This window comes from Mustela putorius, unplaced genomic scaffold (genome assembly GCF_011764305.1).
Source record: "Mustela putorius furo isolate JIRA1106 unplaced genomic scaffold, ASM1176430v1.1 tig00001657_pilon_pilon_pilon, whole genome shotgun sequence".
Classification (NCBI taxonomy): domain Eukaryota; kingdom Metazoa; phylum Chordata; class Mammalia; order Carnivora; family Mustelidae; genus Mustela; species Mustela putorius.
The window spans coordinates 157,926-182,316 of NW_025421833.1; the positions used below are offsets into that span (position 1 = coordinate 157,926).

The 24,391-nt window shown below is 37.8% G+C and overlaps 1 pseudogene; it reads left to right on the forward strand.

Annotated features, from left to right (window-relative positions):
• The window catches only part of LOC123394181, a 48,420-nt pseudogene extending 27,885 nt beyond the window's left edge, over positions 1–20,535 (forward strand).
• Positions 20,536–24,391: the final 3,856 nt, after the last annotated feature.

A 24,391-nucleotide genomic window follows, 5' to 3' on the forward strand; every position in this document is an offset into this window, starting at 1 on the left:
ATTATATATAACTTATATACATAACTTGTATATATCTTTCTTTATGATATATATTATATATATAACTTATATACATAACATATATATCTTCCTTCCAAAAAGAAGGCCTCTTTTATAATATAATATATATATAACTTATATACATAACTTATATATATAACTTATATATAACATATATATCTTATATATATATATCTTATATATATATCTTATATATCATATATATCTTATTTATACATTTATATATAATTTATGTATTTTATATAATTATTTATATATTTATATATATATATATATATATATATATATGAAATTGAGGGAAAGTAAATTAGGTTTCAGCAGATTTTAAACAATGTTTACACATGTTAATATAGCCTAAACTTGTCTAATTAAAGGATAAAGCAATATAGATCCCAGTAGATACTTTGAATTCTTATGTTTTCTAGTGTTGAAAATACGAATGCTATTAATGGAAAGCTGAAACATTCTAGGATTTTAATAGCTTTGTTAAAAAACTGGATTTATGATGCTTTTTAAAAATTTACCAAATTGCCATTCATTTATGAAAATAAAAATTTAAAAATATTAATGAAAGATAAGCAAGTTGAATGGAGATCATAAGCTTATAGGAACTCTACAGGGTAAAACTAAGTACTTAATTCTATTGTATGTTTGCTAATTGGTGATGTCAACTTGTGAACATAATTTCTCTTCGTTTTTAATGAAGTGTCTACATATATTGGCCATTTTTAAGGTGAATGTTTTTTATATGCCACTAATACTAGCAGTGGTATTGTTAAATGGCCCACGGGGAAGATGATTCTTGACTTTGTTCATTAGCTGTCTTGTAAAGACACAAATTGTGAGATGTAGTATTTAGGTTAAAAGAGGTGGTAAGAGATTCTGAATATTGATAGTGGAAGATGGAAGTGAAATGTATGGGCAATAATGAATTCTAGGGTATTCTGTATTAACCTCTTTTGTGCTATCCTACTGATAAGAACCCCTGAATATTGATATATGGTTTCAGAGAATACTCTTATTTTTATAGGTGACTGACTCAACTTTTCTGAGATTGTTTCCTCATCTGGGCCATAAACTGACAATTGCCAAACATCTTACTTACACAGTGTCCAAATGTCATATAATCTTATTATTGTAAATCTAGCCCTTTTGTGAGAGAAAAAATTATAATCAATGTCTTATAAATCACTTGATGAAGGTAAATTTGAATGAAATTAAATCCAAAAGAAAGAGACCCACTCTCTAAATTGGATAGTTGAGCTTGCTCTGTATTGTTAGAAATAGAAGCTGATATAAAGAACTTCTGAAACTCAACACCTGAAAAACAAAGAATCAAGTCAGAAAATGGGCAGAAGACATCAAAAGACACTTCTCCAAAGAAGACATACAGATGGCTAACAGACACATGAAAAAATATTCAATATCATTAGCCATCAGGGAAATTCAAATCAAAACCGTACTGAGATCCCACCATGCACCAGATAGAATGGCAAAAATTAACAAGGCAGGAAAAAACAAATGTTGGAGAGGATGTGGAGAAAGGGGAACCCTCTTCCACTGTTGGTGGGAATGCAAGTTGGTGCAGCCACTTTGGCAAATAGTATGGAGGTTCCTCAAAAAGTTAAAAATAGAGCCACCCTTTGACCCAGAAATTGCACTACTGGGTGTTTACACCAAAGACACAGATGTAGTGCAAAGAAGGGGCACATGGACCCCAATGTTCATACAACAGTGTCCATAATAGCCAAAACTGTAGAAGGAGCCAAGATGCCCTTCGACAGATGAATGGATAAAGATGATATGGTTCATATAAACAAAGGAATATTACTAAGCCATCAGAAAGGATGAGCATTTGCATCAATATGGATGGAACTGGAGGGGATTATACCAAGTAAAACAAGTCAGACAGAGAAAGACAATTTTATGTGGTTTCACACATCTGTAGAACATAAGGAATAGCACGGAGGACATTAGGGGAAGGGAGGGAGAACTGAAGGGGGCAGGAATCAGAGGAGGAGATGAGATATTATGGACTCTGGGAAATGATCTGAGGGTTTCAGAGGGGGAGGGTAGAGATTTGGGTGCCCTCCTGATGGGTGATAGGAGGGTGTGTGTTGTGACGAGCACTGAGTGTTACTCAAACAATGGATCATGGAACACTACATCAGAAACCAGTGATGTATTATATGGTGACTAACAAACATAATAACAAAATAATATTAGTCAGGAAAAGAAAGAAATAGAAGCTGGTAAATTTTTACTTTGTAAATCAGTCCTTGCAGATGTTACTTAACACTCATCCAGGAATTTCAACCAGTAAACAATGTACATTGACTGTTATATCTGAGCAGAATCGTATCAGATGGAGTGAAGGAGTATGAGGGAAAATTATTTTACGTAGCCTTACCGTGTTGCCTACTGCGTTATTTAACACTTCCGTCAGGACTTCTGTGGTTGGAACTGCATCATGCAGGGAAAAGCCGTCCAGCATTTTCCTGCCAACTGTATTGTGGGTCTTATTTGTACACTCAATTGGCACATGTGTTATTTTTACCATTTTGCTTGAAGTTACCGAATTTTCAGTTTACTGAAGTATCTTTCTACTCCTCACTCTCACTTATCCATCCCCATTTCAAGTACAGAGCTTTGAGGGCTTTACCAAGGAGAATGGCCTCCTGGTTTACGCTCTTATTCTAAGCATATGAATCTTCACAAGCTTTACTTTGTCTGTTTTTCCTTCTCAGGTCATCTTAGGTGTAAGCACTACTTAGAAAGGTAGGTTAGAAGGAAGAGAAAGTGAACTTCAGATTTGATCATTTTGATGTTTGGTAACAGATTTGACTGAAAGTTTTACTAGAAGAAAAGTCAGTAACTAATGTTTTATCTAACTTGTTCATGATGGTTGTATACCTTGCTACCCTGAACATTCAAAATTGCCCATATACTTCTATTTTATTTTAAAGATTTTATTTATTTATTTGGCAGAGAGAGATCACAAGTAGGCAGAGAGGCTGGCAAAGAGAAAGGAGGAAGCAGGCTCCCTGTTGAGCAGAGCCTGATGTGGGGCTCCATCCCAGGACCTTGGGACCATGACCTGAGCCAAAGGCAGAAGCTTTAACCCACTGAGCCACCCAGGCACCCCTTCCCATATACTTTTAGAAGAAGCTGAAAAAAAGAACTTAATTTTTACTTTTTGGTCCCCATTTGTAAAGATGGGAATATTCTAGCAAGAATTCTGAATTAGAGAATGAAATCTCAAAAGAATTATTTTTTCCTGTGAGAATACTTGCTTTAGAGACATATAGGGTAGAACATAGAGTAAATTGAAGATCTAAAAGATCTTGGGAAAAAATGCAAAGTAAGCCACATATATACTCTTACATTTCAAAAATCCCTCAGCTTATAAATGAGGCTATTTCTTATTTCCTTCCCACTATTGAAACCCATTTTCCTCAGGAGTAGTTTAAAAAAATGACATAAGCCAAAAAATGCTTTTGGATGGTAAGGGAAGGAAAGAGCCAATTGCTTTGAGTTTAGTGGATTCTTAAAACTTAGGTCTTTGCATTTTTCTTTATTTAAAAAAATTATCTATAAAGAACTGTTTCTAGAATTTTTTTCTCTTTTATTATGGTAAAATATATATAATGTTAAATTTACGATCTTAACCATCTTAAATTTAGTGGTGTTAAGTATATTTACAATGCATATTACTCTTATAATAAGAAAAAATCTTTTAAAATTGAGGCAGAGGTAGGATAGGAGAGTGGAATTATCTTGACCTCCATTTGAGCAGAAGGCTTAAGAAATCTACATAAAAGAATTTTCCATCATATTCCATCACTCCATCTGATATGGTTCTGTTCACATGGTAGATAGTTAGCATATATTGTTTATTAGTTAAAGTTCCTAGATGACTCTTCTCCAAGTTTGAGCTCCTTGCAAGTGGACCATACAGTTACATAGGCCTGGAGAATTCTAGGACAGAGGATTAGTAAGACACAGTAAAGAATCTGGAGGAAGAGGAAAAATGGAATGCAGTCTCTTCTTCCACCACGATCCAGTAGATTCACAGAAAGAACATCTCTAGGGAAGGGAATGGGAGAAACAGCCATTGTTAAGCCAAAGCAGTGACTTTGAATTACATTTGCTTTAGTTTAGCCAAACCCATGAAAAATCTGTGTTCTTGCCTTCTAGGTAGTGTGGGAGCTTGCCAGGTACATCCATAGTGCTTTGACCTCCAGAGCCCCACATTTTCTGCCTTATTCTGCATTAAGTAATCATAGTCATAACTCCATTCTAAAGTCAGAATCTTATTTTATCTTCTAGGGAGAGCATCTTGATCAAATAATTTTATATTATTCCTTGATTATTTTTAATGTCCTTGAACCTTAACTTTAAAAATAAGCGTGTGTACTGAATCTTCTTGATTCAGTATTTCTGTAATCTAAATGGATGTGATTTCTTTTTCAATATTTTTCATAATAGGTTTGTGCCTGGAGAAGAGAATCTTCTATAAACTCATATCTGGAATTCATGCTAGTATCAATTTACATCTGTGTGCAAATTATCTTTTGGGATGTAATCACGTTTTTATCTACAAACCTTGCCTTCCATTAGTGTAAAAATTCTTGGAGGGGTTATATATATTCTCTAGAGAAAAAAATCCTATTTATTAAAGCTGTATTTTGTATTTCATTTTCTCTTTAGAAACCTGGGGTAAACTTAGCTGGGGACCTAATATGAAGGAATTTAAACGCTGCTTTGACCCTGTGGAAACTAAGGGAGAAGGTCCAAGAAGGCTTAAGAATCTATACTTCTTATACTTAATTGAGCTTCGTGCTTAATCAAAGGTGGCCCTGTATTTTGAACGCTCAATTGTAGATCTTTACACTGGAAATGTAGAAGAAGATGCTGACACAAAAATGCTTCTACTGAATATCTTCCAAGATACAAAGTAAGAATTGGGTATCCGTGATCTGAAATTCTGCACTCGGAATAGGAATGAGGTAATGCTTGAAATAAAACCAAAACTGACTCCGGAAAGTTAGGAAGAGGGAAAATTAGAACTTAGAAGGATCATGGTCAGTAGACCAGGAGAACAGCCTAGTCACACTTCAGAGTCAGCTCTATTTTCAAACAGAACTTTGAGTTTTATGTAGTATCAAAGTTTAATGCTATTTTATTTTATTTTGGAGATTTATTTATCTTAGAACAAGTGAGGGGAAGGGATGTCAGCAGATGAGAGAGAAAGAGAAAGAAAGAGAATCTTAAGCAGACTCTAGGCAGATTGTAGAGCCTGACTTGGGACTCAATCCCACAACCCTTAGATCATGACCTGAGCCAAAACCAAGAACAGGATTCTTAACTGACTGTGCCATCCAGGTGCCCCAAAGCTTAATGTGATTTTAATGGGGTTTTTTTAAACCAATTTTTAAAAATTTAACTTTTTCTTTCATGTTCCCAGATTTATTGTTTATGCAGCACACCCAGTGCTCCATGCAATACATGCCCTCCGTAATACCCACCATCAGGATCACCCAACTACCACCACCCTCCTCTCCAAAACCCTCAGTTGCTGTTTAAATTCAGATGATGCTATCCACATGAAAGTAGATACCTAAGAGAACATTAGCTTTACCTTCTAGAATATACCTCTTCTTAAAAAATGCTCTCTATAGAGTTTCAGTTCACTGGTTGTTAAAATGAGCATGAACCAAAGTTGGATTAAGAAGTGTCTGAGAGGTTTGAAATGGCAGGGGGGTGGGAGGTTGGGGTACGAGGGGGTGGGTATGATAGAGGGCACGGATTGCATGGAGCACTGGGTGTGGTGGAAAAAATAATGAATACTGTTTTTATGAAAATAAATTAAATAAATAAATAGACAAATAAATAAATAAATAAATAAATAAATAAAAGAAGTGTTTAGAGATGCCTGGGTGGCTCAGTTGGTTAGGCATCTGCCTTCGGCTCTGGTCCCAATGCTGGGTCCTTGGGTCCTGGGGATTGAGTCTGGCATCGGGCTCCCTTCTTGGCAGGAGAGTCTGCCTCTCCCTCTCCCTCTGCCCCTCCCCCATTCTGGTGTACTTGATCTCTTTCTCTCTCAAATAAATAAAACCTTTTTAAAAAAGTGTTCAAATTATGCATTAAAACTTAAAACATCTTTTTAACAGAGTGTTGCACATTTTTCACATAAATTGCTCTTAAGTTCAATTTTTGATGATTTTTATCATGTAATTTCTTTAAAACATTACAGTCTTATAAATTACAAAGCCATCTTATGTTGATTTACTCTTTTTTTGAGTAGTTTACATGTGACCTGTGTGCCACCTTCCTGTGTTATTAAACTTTACCCACAAGTAAATTACAAATTGTAAATATTTGTGGGGATAGAAAATTATGCCAGAGCTCTACTATATAGTACGTGAATTTTTCGTTTGTAACTTCTAGTGTTGTCATTTCATCACGCCCTTTCCCATGCACTTTGACAAGAAATCCATGTTTGCAGGTGACAAAAAGGGGCCCAAGTCATTAAAGGTAAAATGTTCTTGATTGGAGGACGAAGTTGGGGAGGGGAGAGCAGTTGACTGGCTGTGTTTTAATCCCTTACATCCAAACACTTCTTGCCCAGCCCTGCACCTCGTTGAAGCTGGTCTGACTGGGTTTTATTATAAATGGCACAGAAAGCCCCTTCTCCAGACTTTGCAATTCCTTTTGCCTTTCTAAGAAAGTTTGGCCGCCTCTTAGTGAAGCTTCTGTTGTTAACTGACCAGTGAATATGGCAACTTTGTAAAGGTTTTTTTAAAGGGTGTTATTTTGAGAGAAAGTTTTCTCACTTTAAAATCACAGTGCATATTGTTTTGATTTTAAAAACCATGACTGTTCACCACTTTGAAGGCAATAAACAGTGTATTTTCCTAAAGTTTATTTTATGGAATATTTTATGGGATGTTCAAGTTTCTGGAACTATTATGCTTTTGTCTTTATAGACTCTAACATAAAAGGCAAAAATTACCTGTTACCCTGCGATATCAAAGGAGAATGTATTTTAGGAACATTTTCAAATTTCATATTGGGAGCTCTTTGTTTTCATTCGCTTACAGCATATCAAGGAATACATTATAGCCTTAAAATGTTCATAAAAGTATTTGAAATTGAATGGCAAATAGTCTTCTGTTTGCAGCTCCAAGGTCTTATATATGTAGTTCTGAAATCCAGAAAACTCCAAAACTTGAAACATTTTTCTTATGTTTGGTGCCAATTAATTTGTTGGCAAAACCTGACCTGTACTGACAAAAGGCTATTTATAGTGCTTTTAAAAAAAAATTCTGCTTTGTTTGATTATTGTGTTTTGCTACAGAACCATTAATGTATATGATTGCTAGGTGTTGCTACACACTCTGGTGGGGTGTTTCATAAGTAATGCATGTACTATATTTCTAAAATTTGGAATTCTCAAACACATCTGGCCATGAGATATTTTAGATGCTCACTGATAAATGAGAACTGAGTGATCCTCCATTGGTAAGAGTCTCGTGGTGCTTCTTTGAAGTGAAGTAACTTAGTCACAACTGTATTTTGGTTTTGAAAAGTAGTTTTGTTTTATGATTATTTAGGGTATATTGCTATTGTGGTATTGACTATAACATTAATTTATTTTTGTAATGTTTCCTATTTTTTAAGTATTTATATAAGTAACTCTGGTTCTCTTTGTGGAGAAGGAAGATAGGAGTGAGAAAAGAACTAACTGTCATCTATGAATTGCTGGAAATTGTGTTTTCTATTTTTCAAAGGTGTATAAATGAGGACTTAAGTCCTTTTTTTCCATTTCCTCCCAAAAACATGAATTACATGAGAATGAGGAGCAAAGGACTTCTGTGTTCTGTATATTGTCTTTTAGCCAGGGTCCTGTTTCTTTGGAAACTTTCATCAGAAAGCAGCCGGGCAGGGCTTCTGGTGGGCAGAGTTTTGGGCTGCTTTCCTCTAGCTTTTTGGAATAAAATGTTTACCTTGGTACAATAAGGTGAAATTTATTTTCTATGTTTATCACATGGAAAAGATGAAGAAACTCCTAGCTACTGTTAGCTTCAGATGAGACTGGCCTTAGAGTCCTAGAAACCATGCCCAGTTGTTCACAAGCAGAAGAATAGTACCCCCCCACCCCCCCAACAGGAAGCAAGGATCCAGTCAGCAAACATCCCTGGAGAGGCCTCCTGGCAAATGCAGTGGACAGAGAGAACACACCCATCATAGAGCCCTGGGATCACAGGTGCTGATGCAGCCCCCGTTGCAAACAGTGTGTGGTCCTAAGGAAAAAGATGAAAAATGATCATTGGTCTAAGACTGACTTTCCAATTTGGACTCACATGAGCAATACATGAAAAATAAGTCAAGGGGGGTGAGAGGTTGGGGGAACCAGGTGGTGGGTATTAGAGAGGGCACGGATTGCATGGAGCACTGTGTGTGGTGCAAAAACAATGAATACTGTTACACTGAAAAGAAATAAAAAATTAAAAAAAGAAAGGAAAAAATAAGTCAAACATAGTACAGATATGTTTACCACTGGCCTTATGCAGATATCAAATGGGGGCAGCAGTAAAGTTCCTTAAAAGTAAAAACCATGAATCACTTACTTTTGTTTTTCTCATCATGCCTTTGTTGGTGCTTTGCACAGAGTAGCATCTCAATAAAAAGTTTGTTCAATCAGCATGTGGAATAAATGTTATGAATTTCCGTGGCTAGTTGTTTTAGTGCCATGTTATGCCATGCAAATCCAATCATTTTTCTTCTTGACTGTTGAAAAACACAAGACATTCATTAGTCTTCAGAGCTTTTATTTCTTGTAAATCATACAACTGCAGTTTAATTTATAAAGCTCTAATGAGAATAAAAATATTTTCTGCATGTTAGGAGGAATTCCGCTTACATTTCAAGAATATCTCCCAATTAATGGACTGTGTTGGATGCGACAAATGCAGATTATGGGGAAAATTGCAGGTTTGTGTTTTGTTTTCTGTTTTAAAACTATTATTAACCTTAAATATTCCTGCTGGGAACTTGCAAGTTTTTATTATAATACCCTCACTGTTCGTTGAAAAAGAAGATCTGAAGTATGGCATTTCTGATTTATTGATGTAAAAGCTGATTATATTAAATCTGTATTGTATGTGTAAGAATGTTTTCCCTATTCTGTGCTAATGATTCTGGCTTTATTGTATCTGTTTCTATTGGTACAGTCTTGAGATTCATTTCTGAAGTTGTTGGTTATAAATAGAATATTAGTATTTGTAGACCCATATAAAAATAAAATATAAAAAGGCTTAATTATCAGGCTTCCATCACTGAATTTATTTTAGTGATCAAAAGAAGACCATCTAGTCACAAAGAAAGTTGTGCCAAGAAGGCCCCTTTCTCTCTATATGTATTCAGTGTAAAAAGGATTGTTTGATATTTTGTCTTACTTTCTCACAAAGATGATAAGTCAGAAAAATCAGGAGACAGAATTATTTTAATTATTTTAATACATCTTCTCTAGCTCTAATAATTGGTAAATTTTTAAGTGTAGTTATCACTAATAATTTCTAAGTTTTGAATTGCTATGAGCTGTCAAGAATGCTTTCAAGGTTACATATTAAATATTGTAATTCTAATGTGATATTTTCTAGGGTAAGAAAAGGCATTTTAGTAATTTATGTCCAACAAATGTTGAACTCTTCAGGTTCCTTAACAGTTAAGATAAATTTATCATGCATAAGTATGAGGAGGTGGAAACTGTATTATGCAGTTTAACATTTTGTTGAGAAGTTCAGTTCACGCGAATTTCATGACTCTCATCACAGCGGCTGCATATTCCTTTCAGCTTTTATAGTAATTATTAGATTAATTGTTATGTCTCTCTATTTTCTTTAGACTCAGCGTTTAGGAACTGCCCTGAAGATACTATTCTCTGAAAAAGAAATCCAAAAGCTTCCAGAATACAGCCCATCTAAAGCTTCCAATTCACTCGACAGGAAATAGTTGCTATTTTAAAAGCTTTTGGAAGGTAAGAATGGTTTTCACAGTGAGGACTTTCTGGGTTTTGCTGGTTTCAGCAACCTTCAAAGATCATCTTCTCTGCTAAAGTAGTTTTTTTTTTTTTTTTTTTTTTTGCTTTATTTGCTCGACAAAGAGAAAGAGTTATCTACTGTATCCGCACTCACAAGCCAGGGTCTCAGCAGGTCATGGGAAAAATTTAGTGTGAGATAGGCAGTGTTTCTGATAACCTTCTCAATTTTGTGGGGAATATAACTTCATATTCAGCTGGTTATAGCTTGGTCAAGTGCAATAACAGTTCAGGAAAGGAAAACTTAAGGTTGAGATTGTGATGAAAGAAATGAAAGAAGAGGAGATGAAACCTCATTGCCTTTTTTTTTTTTTTTTTTTTGAAGATTTTATCTATTTGAGAGACAGAGCGGATGCACACAGGAGCAGGGGTTAGGGGCAGATGAGGAGGGAGAGAGAGAGAATCTCAAGGAGATTCCATCCAGCCCATCTCAGGACTCGATTGCATGACCCTGAGATCATCATGGCCTGAGCTGAAACCAGGGCTTGGAAGCTTAACACACTGAGCCACCCAGTGTGCACACACTGCTCTTTATTTTTTAAGCTGAGAAGGCATTTTCCCTCTGTTCATTCTTAACCCCATTTTCCCCTGCATAGACCTATAGTTTACTTTTGGTTTATGCCACACATGGTTTCAAACAATATGAATTTGCCTGCAGAGATATATATGGTACCAACTAACTGAGGAATATAGAACAGAGAAAAGAATCCGAGAAAAATAAGAGAAAACTGTGCTGCCTGGGAAATAAAAAGTCAAGGAAGAATTATTTTTGTTTTTGTTTTTTTTAAAGGCTAGGGAGCCAAGAGATTCTTTCTTTCTTTCTTCTATTTTTTTTTTTTTGTTAAAGATTTTATTTATTTATCTGACAGGCAGAGATCACAAGTAGGCAGAGAGGCAGGCAGAGAGAGAGGAGGAAGCAAGCTCCCTGCTGAGCAGAGAGCCCGTTGTGGGGCTCCATCCCAGGACCCTAAGACCATGACCTGAGCTGAAAGCAGAGGCTTTAACCCACTGAGCCACCCAGGCGCCCCATTTCTTATGTTTTCTTAACAAGCATTTGTGAGCTAAAAGTGGCAGTGAAGTGAAAAATAAATTGTTCCTTCGCCATTGTGTATTTCTCCTGTGGTTGCCATGTATTTACAACTGGCTGTGTGGGTTGGGATTTCAAACATCAGCTAGACATAGGGTGTCCATCAGTAATTAGTACTTTGTGAAGAATTTCATTCACTCACTCATGAGGCCTGTAAATAAGATAAAACAGGAGGAATTGAATTAAATTTAGAGAATTTAAATGAAATTTAAGTGAAAAATATTTTCAACAATTTACACATTTTAAATTCAAGGAAGATTAAATTGAGAGTTTGACTTCTTCATTACCAATTTGGATACCTTTTATTTCTCTTTGATGTCTGATTGCTGTTGCTAGGACTTCTAATACTATGTTGAACAAGAGTGGTGAAAGTGGGCATCCTGTCTTGTTCCTGATCTCAACGAGAACGCTGCAAGCTTTTTCCCATTGAGGATGATATTTGCTGTGGGTCTTTCATAGATAGATTTCATGAGGTTCAGGAATGTTCCCTCTATCCCTAGACTTTGAAGCGTTTTAATCAGGAACGGATGCTGGATTTTGTAAAATGCTTTTTCTGCATCAATTGAGAGGACCAGTGGTTCTTCTCTCTTCTCATATTAATTGGTTGTATCACATTGATTGATTTGCGAATGTTGAACCATCCTTGTAGCCCAGGGATGAATCCCACCTGATCATGGTAGATAATCTTTTTAATGTGCTGTTAGATCCTGTTTGCTAGGATCTTGTTGAGAATCTTAGCATCCATATTCATCAGTGATATTGGTCTAAAATTCTCTTTTTTGGTAGGGTCTTTGCCTGGTTTGGGGATCAGGGTAATGCTGGCTTCAGAGAAAGAGTCTAGAAGTTTTCCTTCTGCTTAAATTTTTTGAAACAGCTTCAGGAGAATAGGTGTTATTTCTTCTTTGAAAGTTTGGTAAAATTCCCCAGGGAATCCATCAGATCCTGGCCTCTTGTTTTCTGGGAGGTTTTTGATCATTGCTTCAATCTCGTTACTAGATATCAGTCTATTCAGGTTGTCGATTTCTTCCTGGTTCAATTTTGGTAGTTTATAGTTTTCCAGGAATGCATCCATTTCATCTAGGTTGCTAAGCTTATTGGCATATAACTGTTGATAATAACTTCTGATAATTGTTCCTACTTCCTTGGTGTTCATTGTGATCTCTCCCTTTTCATTCATAATTTTATGAATTTGGGCTTTCTCTCTTTTCTTTTGGATTAGTGTGGCCAATGGTTTATCGATCTTATCAATTCTTTCAAAAAACCAGATTCTAGTTTCATTGATACGTTCTACTTTATCTCTGGTTTCTGCCTCATTAATCTCAGCTCTAATCTTGATGATTTCCCTTCTTATGTGTGGAGTTGGTTTGACTTGTTGATTCTCTAGTTCTTTAAGGTGTAGAGACAGCTGGTGTATTCTGGATTTTTCAATTTTTTTGAGGGAGGCTTGAATGGCTATGTATTTCCCCCTTAGGACCGCCTTTGCTGTATCCCATAGGTTTTGGACAGAAGTGTCTTCATTCTCATTGGTTTCCATGAATTGTTTCAGTTCTTCTTTGATCTCCTGGTTGCTCAAGCATTCTTAACCAAGGTGGTATTTAGCTTCCAGGTGTTTGCGTTCCTTCTGAACTTTTCCTTGTGATTGAGCTCCAGTTTCAAAGCATTATGATCTGAGAATATGCAGGGAATAATCTCAGTCTTTTGGTATCAGTTGAGTCCTGATTTGTGACCAAGTATGTGGTCTATTCTGGAGAAGCTTCTGTGTGCACTTGAGAAGAATGAGTATTCTGTTGTTAGGGTTGAATGTTCTGTATATATCTATGAGGTCCATCTCGTCCAATGTGTCATTCAATGCTCTTGTTTCTTTACTGATTTTCTGCTTCGATGATCTGTCTATTTCTGAGAGAGGTGTGTTAAGATCTCCTAGGATTAGTGTATTCATATCAATATGACTCTTTATCTTGATTAACTTAATTCTTAATTCTTACTTAATTCTTAAGTAATTGGCTGCTCCCATATTGGGAGCATAGATATTTACAATTGTTAGATCACCTTGTTGAATAGTCCCTTTAAGGGTTATGTAGTGTCCTTCTGTATCTCTGACTACAGTCTTTAGTTTAAAGTCTAATTTATCTGATGTGAAAATCGCTACCCCAGCCTTCTTTTGAGGCCCACTGGCATGAAAGATGCTTCTCCATCCCTTCACTTTCAGTCTGCATGTATCTTTAGGTTCAAAATGGGTCTCTTGTAGAAAAGAAGGATGGGTCCTGTCATTTTGTCCAATCTACAACCCTGTGTCGTTTTATGGGCGCATTTAGGCCATTCACATTGAGAGTGATTATTGATACGTTTTTATTGACCTCAAGTTACCTTTGAAGTCTTTCTTTCTGTAGACTGTCTCTATATTTCTGTACAATGCTATTCTTAGGATTTTTCCTCTTTTATAGAACCCCCCCTTAATATTTCCTGCAGTGTCGGCTTGGTGGATGCATAGTCTTTTAAGCCTTGCCGGTCTTGGAAACTCTTTATCTCTCCATCCATTTTGAATGTCAGTCTTGCTGGATAAAGTATTCTTGGCTGCATGTTCTTCTCATTTAGTGCTCTAAATATATCTTGCCAGCCTTTTCTGGCTTGCCAGGTCTCTGTGGATAGGTCTGATGTTATTCTGATGGGCTTCCCTCTGTAAGTAAGGAGCCTCTTTGCCCTGGCGGCTCTCAAGAGATTATACCTACAATTATAATCCCTCAATTTGACTATCAGGTATCGTTATTATTATTATTTTTTTTGGAATGTATAATCTTTGGTGGAGACCGTTCAGCCTCTAGTACATGAACGCTGGTTCCATTTGCGAGATTGGGAAAATTTTCATGAAGGACTTGTTCCATTATATCTTCTAGACTTCTTTCTTTCTCCTCCCCTTCAGGAATTCCAATAATTCTGACGTTGGAATGCTTCATGGCATCATTTATTTCTCTGATTCTGTTTTCGTGGTTTCTAAGCTGTTTGTTCCAGGCTTACTCCTGATCCTTTCTCTCTATCTGTTTGTCCTCCAGATCACTAATTCTATCTTCTGTCTCAGTTACCCTAGCTTTGAGAGAGTTTAGATTAGATTGGAACTCATTGAGAGCATTGTGAACATCCTCCCTGGTAGTTTTAAGCTCCGCCCTAACATTGTGAACATCCTGTCTGGTCGCTTTCAGTTCAGCCCTAATCAATTCCATTTGGTCATTCATGGCTTTCTTCAACCTAGCTATCGCCTGGATAATTGTTAGCCTGAATTCTCTTTCTGACATACTGTCTATGTTGGTAGTCGTTAGCTCTGTTGCAGAAGGTCCATCCTCTGTATTTTTCTTCTGTTGTGCATTCCTCCTCCTAGTCATTTTGGTGGGAGATGACTGAACAGATGTAGCTGGAGGTATCAACTGTGGCGCAGTCAAGGTGCACCCTGGAACACTTCTGAGCAATCAGGATTCCCCACCCAAATGAGAGACAAAAGAAAAGAAAAAGAAGAGAGAGAGAGAAGAGACAGGAAAGAAAGGGAAGATGAAAAAGAAGGTTCAGCCCAGATGGGCCCCAAGGTAAGATTTATGAAGTAGACAAACAAAAAGAGATAAAAAGACTGATACAAGTATATGATAAGAGAAAAAAATATATATATGCAAATAAAGAAAGAACCTCGTCAATAAGTACCCCAAGTGTAAAATTTATATGCTATCAGGACCAACCCAAAAAACACAGAAACACTGGTGGAAGGAGATGGGAGAGTTCTTATAAATTCTCAGTGTGTGCGAGGAAGGTTGTTTTGATTCTTCCTGGATGTATCTTGATATCTTTGTTAAAGGACTCAACTTTCCTAAGATAAAGGGGATTAAAAATTGGTTTACCTCTAGGGGTAGTATTGATTGGGTAAAGGGGATTACTTTGAAGTTTAACTCTATATGAATACTAGAGGATAAAAATAAAAAAGGAATAAACTAGACTAAACTAAACTAAAATTTAAAAAAGAATTCAAAAAAATAGAAATGCAAAAGAAAAACATAGGTGTATGTATCAAAAAGTTCAGGTTAGAAAGGTATTATGGAATTTGATGTACTGTACAGCTTGCTGTGATGGTAAATAGGTTAAAAAATACCTATGTGTAAAAAAAAAAGAAAAACTGGAATAGTGGGAACGAGTGAACAATACAAGTTTTCCTATGAAGTAGTGGTTGTTCTCTTGTAGTCCTTTTTTTTCTCTCTTTTTCTTTTTCTTTCTTGGTTTGTTTTCTGGGGGAGGGGCCTGCCACGTGGGTTGTCAGTCATTGATGTTTCCTGAGTTAAGTCCTCCTGCCCCCCGCAAGGGGGTGGGCTCTGAGGAAACTGTTTTTTGTTTTTTTTTTTTCAGGCTTTTGTTCTCTGGCAGTTTTTATGCTTGTTCACTTTTTTTTTTCTCTCACCTTGACCACCTTTGATGTTTTTTGTAGTTATAGAGGAAAACAAACCACACTCCCTCTCAGAGAGAAGCCTCAGTCTGGGTGCAGAGCCTAAATAAGTTCCCCCTTGGCCGCTGGCAGAGCAGGTTCCAAGTTGGAGACCCTGGGGGCACAGGATCTTTTGCTTGTACCCAAAGCCAAGGCAGTGGTGGCTGTCTGGGAGCTCCCGACCCCAGAGAGGTTCCAAGCAGTGATGGCACACTGACATTTTGCTGCTGGCCCGGGCTGGGAGTGCCTGGTCTTGCTGGGTCTAAGAGTGCCCGGCTTGCACACACCTCTTTCAGAGGCAGCTATGGATCGTGTGCGCATCTCAGGCACTGAGAACGAAGCATAGGTCTGTAAGCACCAGGCTGGGCTTTTGTGCACCTCTGTCAGGGGAGAGTTTGGGGTGTGTGTCTTAGGCTTTGAAACAATGGTGCGGGTCAAAGAGTGCAGGCTGGGCCTTTGTAACTCAGGGGAGCATGAGGGACATGCGCACATATCTCAAGCTTTGTGGTAGGGCTCATGTGTTCTGGCGACCGGCTTGGCTCCCATCCCCTCACAGGAGCTAGAACCCACGCATTCTGGGGCGTGCTGGCGGCTTAGTGACCAAGAACTGGTTTCTCCGCCACACTCTCTCTGCCTCAGCGCCGGGGAGGCTGTCCTGGGACTGGGGACTTAAGCCCCTGTCCCTAGCTGCCCCGATTCCCACAATTGTCCCCCCATCCTTTGCTACTTCGGAGTGCTTTCAACCAGTCTCCAAGTTAATGCTGGTCCCTCGAAGCAGGGCACTCTCGCTCGTATTGGGGTATTACTTTCCAACTGGTCGCCTATGGTGGCTCCCTCCCACTTTTGTTTATCTTCTGATATCAGTCTGCCATTCCCACTCTGCTTTACCTGCCCACTGGCGTCCTCTGCCCCTGTAGAGATCCAGACGTGTATAATTCTGATCTCAGGCTGATTTCATGGGTGATCGGAGTTCTTTGGTAGGAATCAGCTCACTTTGGGCTACCAGCTGAAAAGGCGCCTCCTCCTACTCCCCCGCCATCGTGTCCCCCCTCGACATATGCCTAGAATTTTTTTATAATGATTGAGAATATGTGTGTGATATGTTCAGGACATTGCCTGACATACTAATCTCTTGGTATAAGAGAAGTTGTTATTTATTAAGTACTTAGACTAAAGAAAGAAGCTTAATACTGTGTACTATGTCATCTTATGTCCTAGAAAGAAAAACATTAGATTTTTATCATTATCAACCCTGAATTGTATGTTATCATTAAACTGAGTTTATAGAATTGTTTTTTTATTATTCCCATTCCAGAGTTTTACTTTTGGGCCTGGGCCCCAAAGCATGGAAGCATTCATTTACTCGTTCAATAATTACTTATTATTAACACTGTAAACAGTGGTGGATGTAGGGCACAGGTATTCAGCAGTAGATAAAATAAATAGTCGTTACCCCTGTGGAGCTAACATTACCCTCCATTTGGTCAAAACTCCATGCAACTTTGATTCCCCGAGAACTTAATGATAATTGGCCTACTGTTGATCGGAAAAGCCTTACTGATAATACCGTCCTTTAGCACATATTTCATATGTTGTATGTATTATATGCTATATTCCTAAAACAAAGTAAGCTGGGGAAAAGGAAGTGTTAAGAAAACCACAAGAGAAAATACATTTTGGGCACCTGGGTGGCTCAGTGGGTTAAGCCTCTGCCTTTGGCTCGGGTCATGATCCCAGGGTCCTGAAATCAATCAAGCCCCACATCGGGCTCTCTGCTCAGCAGGTAGCCTGCTTCCTCCTCTCTCTCTGCCTACTTGTGATCTCTGCCTGTTAAATGAATACATAAAATCTTTAAAAAAGAGAGAGAAAATACATTTATAGTCCTATCTTTATTGAAAAAAAATCTTTGTAAGTGCCCCACACAGTTCAAACCCATAGTGTTCAAGGGTTATGTGTAGGGTGTTTGGGGGACAACAAGGAAGGAGTGGACATTTGGAGAGGAATGTGCAGAACGAACTTATAAGACCACTTGTAAATGATTAGAGATTCTTTATTGTAATGAGTTATTCGTATCACTGTTGCCATCATTAATCTAGAATCTACTGATAACAAGTACCTGGCTCCATCTGCCCCTTCTAACCCAAGAGTGAAGAACTGCAGCTGGGTGTTTTGTCAGTCTTTAATAAGTAATCACAGAACATGCATTTAAAAATGGAAATTTCATTGGTCAGTATTGTATATATTCTTTTATTTTGAATTTTGATTTCAAATTATGGCTCATAGAATAGTATCTTATTTGAAATATTTACACATATGAACTATACTGATACATTCTTTTTTTCCTCTATAGGCTTTCTACAAGTATAAGAGAGTTACAGAATTTCAAAGTCTTACTGCAACAAGGCTTTTCTATGTCTAATTAGAGACATAATCTGACTGTGTGAAGCCTTTTGGTCTTGGACATTCAGCAGAAGGAGACTAATCTTCAAAGACTTGAAGAAGGAATTCTGAACTCTTAAAGAGAAAATTCAAATGTTCACTTGAATATTTATGATTTTTAATAGATTGTCAATTAGAGATATTTATAAATGAAGTATATACTTTTAAAACATGTAAGTTATACTAATTCTGTGTTTAATTTCATGTTTCCATCTGTTGAATATTCTGCTGTTCTGTTTGTTTAGAATTGTTATTTTCTTATTCTGTTCTTTACTTCCAGTTGTCAGACTTAAATTACCATCCTAATAAACACTGTTAGCAGTCTGTTATGGAAAAGGAGAGCTAGAGAACAAATATGGCTTCGGATTAGGACCAGTGATAAAAATTTCTCAGTGACTTTTGTGTTCTTAGCCTTGCCTGATGCCACCTTCTGAAGGCAGAAGTGTCAGTGTGGTGAACGGTCCTTTCAGTGTGTGGTTATGGAGGGACTAAAGAATCCCTAGGACTTCAACTTCAGTTTCATGGGTTTTCAGTTAAGATTTTTAGTTGCTGCTCTTCTTGCTATTTTGTTTTGGTCTAAAGGCCCTGCTTCAGTAAAGGCGAATGTGTACTGTCCCTTCCCTTAGCTGCCCAGCCAGACAGCCCATGTGTGTTGTGGGCTGCTCCAGAGGGTTCTTTATTTAGAACCCATGCTATGTATCAATTTCTTTTGATTTTGCATTTCTTTGCCCTGTCTCCAATTTTAGAAAATTTTTCTTTAGTTTGACAAAAAAATTTGCATAAATATTTAAGTTTCACTTTGATAAAATTTGAATGAATATATGGACTTATAATGCCATTTTAAAACAGTATACATAAAATTTACCCTTTTAAGTGCTTGGGTTATTTTTTAAGGGTTTTATTTTAGAATACAATCTATTTAATCTTCTCTCAACCTGAATTTCTTCGGCAGTTATTTTAACAGGTAGAGGAGTTCAGGGCTCGTGAAGCTTCCCCTCTCCCTACCTTTCTTTTCATTTTGGTTCATCTTATATAAATGGACTTTGTGTGACTTGTACCAACAGATGACCTTCATGTCCTAAGCTCATTTTCTAAAGGTGCGATTTAAATATCCTCCAATATTTAAAATATTCTTTTAAAAGCTGTTTAGAGATAGAATGTGATTAACTTGGAAGGAGCCATCTTTGGAGAAGTAACGCGGGTACCAAACCTCATTTCTCTTTCGACTCTTCAGTCTTTTATGAAGTAAGTGCTCTTAAACCCACACCTTCCCTGCCAGAGTCTGAAGCGTGTTATGCCATGACTTAGTGGTGTATTTTAAACTGTCTTTAGTCAGCTCAACCCTCTTTTAAAAATATCTGGTCATCCCTTGGAGGTTTATGTTTGAAACGTGTAAAGTCTCACTAATTATTTTCTTGCCCAATTTCAACCTTTATAGACCCAGGGTTTTTTGTTGTTGTTGTTGATGGTGGTGACTTTTTGTTTGTTTGTTAAGTTGAATAAAACAGGCTTGATTGGAGCCTTCTCCATTTCTTCATTTTTAGGGATGTAAATATTGTGTGTAGGAGAGGGGAACCTTAAGGTAAACTTGTCTAAAAAGTGAATAAGTAATCTTGCTCATAAATTAAAAATAATTATTCTTAGTGTTCATTCAGAGTTTAAGAAAATGTGAAAGCTTTGCACTTTGTCTATTATTACTGTAAGTTTAAAAATCTTTTTGGTAGTGTTACTTCACTGTTCCCTCAGTCAAAAGCTATTATTTAAATTCTGTTAACCAGAGAAAATCCTTGGTCATTTCCAGTGACTGTTGGATTTTATATTGTTTGTTTGTTTGTTTTGTTTTTTCTTTACTGTGATTTGTTTCAAGCTTAGGAAAAAAATGTATATTAGAATGAGTTCTAGGAAACTAAAAGGTTAATATTTAAAGTTCTTCTCAAGTGTTTAATGAATTTTTGCACCTCTGAGAAAATAAACAAATGAAGTATTCTTAAGTTGAAATTTGATTAACTTGATTTTACCACAAATTGGATTGTGGGGGGGAAGCCTACTATTTTGTGTCTGTGTGTATTTCTTAAATGATTGTATAGGTGTAGGACTGTTTTGTAGCCTGGTGGTACTGTATGATCTTTGTGATATAACCTGTTTTTCTATGTCCCAGACCTTTTGTCATGCAGAGACACTAGAGGACTGACTGCCTTGTACAAACGCTTGGCTGGTAATTCCTCTCTCATTTTGTCTTTATCTCATCACCTAATTTCAAAGTCCAGCACTTGATAATATAACTGACAGAAATGATTGTACCAGCTGACAGAGTCATGAAAATGAAGGAAAAGAATTCCTTCCTTCAATGGCATGAGTTTTTTTTTTTTTCCCTTAAGTGGCATCTATGTAAGTTAGAAATATTGTGTATTAAAATTGGTGAAATTTGAATGTTTCTTCTGTGTTGATTCTTAGATTACAAAGAGACAAAATAGTAAAATAGTAAAAGTTTTCCCAGCTTTGGAATTTGATTAAGTCGAATGCTGTGACATTGTAACATAGTGAATTTACTCGAATAGTGAATTTACTTGTAGTCTCTGTATGTCCATGAAACACTGCCATATTCTCCAACTTTACCCAGGTGCCATTGTAAATAAGAAATATTTTTTCTTAAAAAAATAAGCTATTTTTTAAGATTTTATTTATTTATTTGACAAACAGAGATCACAGGCGGAGAGGCAGGCAGAGAAAGAGGGGGAAGCAGGCTCCCTGCTGAGCAGAGAGCCCAACGTGGGGCTTGATCCCAGGACCCTGAGATCATGACCTGAGCCAAAGGCAAAGGCTTAACCCACTGATCCACCCAGGCGCCCCAAAAGGACAGCTGTTTTATCTTCATCAGCACTGCCTTCAGCTGGAAGTCTGGGAAGATTTTACAGTAAACCTTTCAGCAGAATGCAGAGTGAAGTACCTGCAGAAACCATAGCTCTTCACACAAGAACACAGACCGGTCATGTGGTGTCATGGAAATTTTCTGGTAAAACAAAATCACACACGCAGACACACACACAGGTGGGCAAGTGTTCTCGTTTAATGTCGACAGGTGCGCGTTTGATTCTGAACTCCATTTGTTCAACTAATTTGTTGTTGTGCCCACCAGACTGTAGCAAATGTGAGTTAAATAAACGTTTCTGCAATTTTTCTTTCTTGTCCCCCTCCCCCCTTTGAAATGATCTCCCTCGGGAGCTGAGGATTTGATTATAACTTGTGGAGAATGGAGGAAGTACATAAGGAGTGTGGACTTGTTTCTTACCGTGGCAGGCATCAGCAGCCACTGTCCGAAGGGCTTTCTATGGGTTCCTTAATCCTCACAGCTGCGCTAGTGGGACTAGTTGGCAGGTATAATTACTAGCCTGCTTTATAAGAAAACAGGACAGTAGTGGCTAACTCGTTTGTAGTCACAAATTCTAGGTTGTGGGGCTAGAGTTTAAAACCAGAAAGTCTGGGGCGCCTGCCTTCAGCACAGGTCATGATCCCAGAGTCCTGGGATGGAGCCCCATATCCCTGCTTCCCCCTCTCCCACTCCCCCTGCTTGTGTTCCCTCTCTCGCTGTGTCTCTGTCAAATAAATAAATAAAATCTTAAAACAAAAACCAAAAAGTCTGACCCCAGGTCCTTAGCTAGCATGTCATGTATCTGTGTTACTACATAAGTTGGCTTATTACTATACCACTAAAAACTGGGGACTTTTAGTATCTTCTGATGTGTGCAGAGTCATAAGGCTTTTAAATCTCCTTTATTTTTCAAATAGGTAATACATTTCCATGGTTCAAAGACCAAGAAATAGGAAAGGCTATACAGTGGAATGTCTTCCTGTCCTCGGCCCCTCATCCATACTGCATATCTCCCCCAACCCCTCGCCCTGTGACTTGGTTCTTGGTTCCTTATGTTTCCATCCATACATTTTTAGGCATATACAAACAAATACAAATGTAAAGTCTTAGTTTTTCCCTCTCATTTTTACCCAGAGTTGCACCCTATTCATACCATTTGCTTTTACTCACTTTAGTTTTCATGGTAGTCTTCCCACCTCCCTAGATAGCTTACTTAAAGTTTTCTTAGCAACTGCTTGGTATTCCATTCTATGAATGTATAATTGTTTAATTAACCAATCCCCTATGAATGGGCATTGGATTGTTTCCAGACCTTTGTATATGTCATTTCACACATAAATATGTACTTGTAAAATAAAGTCCCCAAAATAGAATTTTGGGGTCACAGACCATGATAGTAGAATATTTCCCTCCCTAGAGGCAGTTACCGGTCCTCATATCCACCTGCAATTAAAGACCGCACCTGCTAAACCACCCCCTTACCTCTGTAGACATGGGTTTGATGTTTGCCATTCTGATCAATACAAAATTACATATCATTGTGATTTAGTTTCTGTTTTTCTTACAAATGAGGGTGACTTCCTTCAACATGTTTAAGATCCACTTGTAGTTACTTGTGTTTATAATGTTGCACATTTTTCTACTGCATTGTTGATCTTTTATCAGTTTCTAGGAGTACTGCTTACAGATGGTAATCCTTTGTGAGGAGCTCTAATTTATTTTTTTTCAGTTTGGTGTCTGTCTTTTGACTTGGCTTATGATGGTTTTTGTTATGCAATTTTTTAAAAAAAATTTCTCAGTTTCTCAGTGTCTTCTGGACTTTGAGTCATAGTTCGAACACCTTCCTCACATAGCAGTAATTCACCTACAGTTTCTTTTAGAGCTTTCATGGTTTTTTTGATCTAAGTTTTGATCCCTCTGGAGTGTGTCCCGCAGTGTAGGGTATAAATTATGGATCTAGCCTAATTAGGTTTCGTAGGTGGTCACATATATCAACGCTACTGTGTTGGATGATGCAGGAAAAAGGTATTCTGTACAAATGAAAAACCCAGTCACAAGCCATTTTTTACAACTTGAGATGGCAACTTTAATCACCATCAAGAGAAGTAGACTTTATCTCTGTGAAATAAATGCCCAGAGAGAAATACTTTCTGAGGACCATAATGAGAAATAAGAGATACTGGCAATGGGCTTCATCCTGAAGGCAGAGCATGACTGTCTGTCCATCTGCTCCTCCACCTCCTGTCCCGAGAGGTGAGATTTCCTAGGCAGAGCAAGTCACATCTCGCTGGTAACCATCCTTCCTCCAGGACCTTCTGTTTTACGGAAAATCTGAGCTTTTAACCTCCCTGACACGGTTTCCCATCATAGGCAGTGGTACCTAGATAGATCTTGGAGGTTTTAGACTTGCACCGGGGCTGGAGTCCCAGCTGAGTTCACTGAAGCCATTGTCTGGAACGTGCCTCTTCACATGACCGAGGGACAGGAATCGTGCTCCTGGGTACCAGGGAGCAACTCCTGTTTTAAAGCTGCTATTGCCAGTAGCCTGATTTAAGAGCTACTTAGAAATGTAGGCCATTATTTTAAATATGTGGGAAAGTGCAGGAAGACTGAGGACTGCATACAGCCTGCCGGATGGAGGGCGGAGAACCTCTCCTGTGCTCCTGGACTGGAATGAATGGTCCGTGATTTGAGAAAGGTGACGTCTTGGGAAGGACTGAGGTAATGGAGCCTAGATTTCCCTGGGCTGAAAAACTAGGCAAAGGTTCTGAATACAGCAGAGGAGGCTTAGCAGTGGGTTAGCTCTATCCATCCTTCTAAGGGATCCACTTATGGCTGAAGGGTACACATTAGGGCCCTGCTCAAAGGAGTACCACATTTTTGTCAAAATTTAGATTTTTTGAGACAACAACCATCTGGACCTTAAAGAACTCGAAGGAAGGAGCCAATTACCTCGTCTGTAGTCTATTGATAATCTGCTACAGTATAATTTAACACTGGAGTTGAAACTGACTTTCTAGATGTCAGCTGGGTTTCTAATCTATCTGGCTTAGCCCCTGCATGGCCTGAAGAGGTAAGAATCTGAAGATAGGTTAGTCCGAAAGCCTGAAACAACCATCAGACCGTGTACTATGGACTTTTAAATTGGATTATGCATAAAAGTCCGTGCAAACTACAAACATATATTACAATAACATTTTCAAAATACCCTAGTATATATTTTATCATTATTATTTAAGTTATATGAACTTGCCAATGAACTGTACCAGATCCTGGGAGCACAAGCAGAGAGTGGAGGGAGCTCAGGGAGCCCTGGCTCAGCCCTTGTTGCTTCTCTCTGCTCTTCTCACCCTGAAGGCCCAGCTTCACAGGCAGGAGGAGGGGACATCATGATGACTGGGCCATGGAGGGTGGCTG